The following is a 4,276-nucleotide window of genomic DNA, read 5'->3' on the forward strand; positions in this document are numbered from 1 at the left end:
ATCTTGATCAGTCCACTGATGTTTTCAGCATATAGAGCCACATATCTTGTAATAATCAACCGAGTCACTGACAGACTATAAATCTTTTCTCTGTTTCATAATTCTACTTTGAAAATACAAAATTATAACTAAAAAATTTCACTTGAACAGATATACATGCATCTTTTTTAGTTTTTACAATTTTTATGGAAGAAAAATAACAAACTGACTACACTAAGCATTTGTGGATTCTGTTCTCCCAACAACAATTGACTGTATCTGGCCATTTCCAACAAGTGGACTTACAAATTTTATGCACTAGAGAGGATAATTATCAAGCATAGGAGTCTTTAGTACAAATACCTGTGAAAAACCAATGGGAAAATTTCACAGCATTTTTTTTAATTCTCATCCCAATATTTACTTCTCAGTTATTATTCTGCCATCCTAGCCATACTCCTTTATATATTTGATTAATATACCGTTTTTAACATCGGTTGAGCTACCCTCTATTGGTTTCCATCTAATAACCACACTTTTGTCTTTACTCTTGCTCTTTGAATTCTTCACATTCTGTCTCAAGTGTTAAAACAATGTGAATTAATGCCATATTCTTACTACCATCAAGTCTTACCTTTAATGACAGCTTTTACTAAAACATAACTTTCTTACTTGGATATTACTAGAATTTCTTTTATTTTTACCTTAATACTTTATTTTTATATGCACACATCTATTCAAATTTTTCACATATAAACGTCGAGTAGAGGACATATTAGAGATAGTAGTCATACAACTTTTCATATAAATTCACTGCTCTTTGCTTTTAGGGACAATATGATGAGGATCAGATATTTATTTGCATTATCTGTGGGATGTTCCACAAATGAGCTCCGAAGAGAAGAACACTCAAATTTTATGATGCTACCATCAAATCTACCATCCCTCTCTTGAGATATCATTCATTTATTATGATTCAGCCTGTTAAACTTCTTGAGGGAAAGTAGAAGCCAATCTGAGCTATAAAGAAATATATCTCAGAGATAAAGCAGGAGAATCTACATTTTTATGACCACACACAGCACTGGGAAGATATCTGTAAATCCTTCCCCAGGGAAGCACTATAATTAATCCAAAGATCTTTGATATGCAAACAGTGATTCTGTTTAGAAGATCCAACCAGTATAGAAACTCAAGGATTCCCTGCAGAAATAGTATTTCAAATATGTACCCATGTCTACACACACACACACACACACACACACACACAAAATCAGGTTTCTCCTTTAAAAGTTTTGCTACTGGAGTGCAGAGATTTATGGTCCATGACCACTGTTGTTTTTCCCTTGGTGGTTAATGAAGATTTTAGCATATGCAGTGAGTGACTGGGTAGTGTTATTGTCCATGCAAGTAAAAGAAAACATGAATGAGTAGATACTTTTTAAACGTGTTCTTTCATTATGTTTAAAACTATTGAATAATTTTAATTGATTCAATAAAATTTGCTATTTGCTGTAAAACCATGACTTTTATGAAAAACCAAACTTAGATGAACTTTTATTACTGTGGCCCAATTAATAAAGTCATTAATATAATGTGAAGCTCAATATACAATATTAGTGAAAGTTATATTTAAAAATCATTTTTTGTATTTCCTGAAAATATATGGGAAATTTGTGAGCAATGTTCTTCTTTTCATTTGGGTCATTTTAGGATATTCAAAAAGATTCAAACATCTTTCTTATCTGAGAAATACTGTTCAAAATTGTCCAGAAACATAGGAAATTAATGTTATTTTAAGAAGGAAGAAATGATAATTTTTTGGTCATTTGCAAGTTTGAACAAATAGAAAATAAAACTATGTGGCAAAACTGTCTCTATTTTGTTACACCAAGTAAACTGTAAAATTACATGTACTATTGTGAATTGGAAAATATTAAAATCTACCACAAACATCTTGAAATTTGTGAAAAACTGTTTTTATATTTATTTATTTTAAATATTTTATTAAACAAAAGAGAAGCTTATTTTTAAGGTGAAAAAAATCACAATATAACAAAATAAAAGGCACCTTATAAATATTAGTCAATTATAAATTATATTAAAAAATATTAAAATATTAAGTGTTATTAACTAAAATTTCATTATTAAATCATTTTTGCATTATGCTTTCGATAAGTTTTCCTATATTATTAAAAAAGAATGCATAAGCTAAATATCTATGAATATAAATATTACATGTATATATATATGTATACATATGCTGATAACTAAATAAAAGATAGATTATTTGTTTAAGTTTAATTTTGAAAATTTACCTAACATTAAAATACCTAACATTAAAACATTAAATAATTTAATGATATTTCAGTTAACAGTATCATTTCAGAACACTACTCTTAAATATTCAGAACATACATACAAATATACATATATGCATATATGTGCATATATATAGAGAGAGAGAGCAGATATCACTTTGTAAAATGTTTACCTTTGGTTAATTTTGGCAAAAGAGTTATCAATTAATTTTAACTTTGTTTTTGTTTACTGGATTACTGACGCTATGTAAAATTAATCTTTATTACCACAAAATATCCTTTTATTAATTTTAGGACAGCACAATTTTACTTTTTCCTTCACCTATAAGACAATACATGGTACAAAGAGATTCAAAATCGGCTCCTAAAATTGGGTTCTCTGATGGGTATTTCAAAAGCATTATGGATATTGCCTGCTTGCTGTGTGTCAGAAATTGCCTTCAGGAAGTGAAAGCATACCATTTCTATTGTATCAAGCTAGCCTTATTCAGGGAGAGATATCAGAAAAGCCTAGAGGCAAAACAGATAAAGAAAAAAATCTATGCATGTACATTCCCCAATCTTTAAATTTAGTACTTGTAGCTTTTTAGTTTAGGAAACGAAAAAGAGCAAGGGGTTTGAACTAAGAAAGTGAAAGTAAGAAGGGGTCAAGAAAGTGATTGGACTGCTTCCATTAAGATTAGAAGTTAAAACAATCAATTGAGATAATGAAATACAGTCTGTGTTCTTTGATGTGTGCAGAGAAAGAATTGTGTTCAGGCAAGTTTAAAGAAACCATGAATCGTAAAAATCAATCAAAATGCCTATAGGACATGGAAAACAGCTATCAGCTGAAAGCAGCTCAGGACAGCTATTATTCAAAGCACAGCTATAACTAGCAAACACCAACACATTTCTCCCATTCATTCCTCCTCCCCAAATCAATATATTCTTTCAAAGACAAGTTCTTTTTATCACTGTAATCGAGACAAAAATAATACGTAATGATGAGTACTATAAAGCTACGGTGGTCCTCTTGCTCAGCTGTGGATATGGCTCACTCACAGGACAGTTGTCTTCCCAGGTCCTGGTTTTTGTATTAGTCATTGAAAAAGACAAATGGAACTTCTGCTCAAAGTGAAATTCTTTCTTACACAGGCATTCCTAAGCTAACATGCTACTTTATTTACACACACATGGTATCACTTTAGAAATTAAGCAACTAAGCAGTATTACATAATGCTGTGAATAATAATCCATTCTTATGTGGATTCTTAATTTTGCTATTATAATTTTGTGAAAAATTGTGAGTTTTTATGGAAATGTGAGAGTACAAACTACATGATGTAAAAACATGTAAAGTGAGGATGATTAATGTCTCAATGAACTCATTCCACTGCAATTTCATCACCAACTATAGAAAGAACTGTGATTTTCAAGAGACAATGCAATTATTGCATGCTAATTTAAGCAGAGCAGTTGTAACTATGAATCTATATTTGCATAAATGTACAATGTTTCAATACATTGCTTTCACATTCTTCATAATCCCCAAAGAAATACTCTAAACATCACTTAATATAGTCAAAATATGATTTCGTCTCTCAATTTCCAATGAAGAATGTATCATAAAAGTTAAATTGATTTCTTAACAAGTAATATGTAAAATAGTCCTTCCTATTAAGTAGCAAAGCTTTGTTACTATCCCTGAAGAATAGAAAATGAACAAATTTACAGAATAATAATAAAAAGTAGATTAATAATATTGAGAGCAACTTTGAATCCGAATTGAAACAAATGTAAAACTAACTCCAATGAAATAGATCAGCTTCTGAGAGATCATCTGTTGCCTTCAATAATGTCTACTTCTTCTGAAACATCAGCAAAGTATACTTAAGGATAATCAACATGAGAAGGTGGACTGATACACTTTTTCCGTAAGTGGATGTCCTTTGGTAGTGTCTGTTAAGGAAATCATCGTTACACTGATAGAAAAA

This window comes from Alexandromys fortis, unplaced genomic scaffold (assembly GCF_014885135.2).
Source record: "Alexandromys fortis isolate MF-2015 unplaced genomic scaffold, M_Fortis_MF-2015_v1.1 scaffold_61, whole genome shotgun sequence".
Lineage (NCBI taxonomy): Eukaryota > Metazoa > Chordata > Mammalia > Rodentia > Cricetidae > Alexandromys > Alexandromys fortis.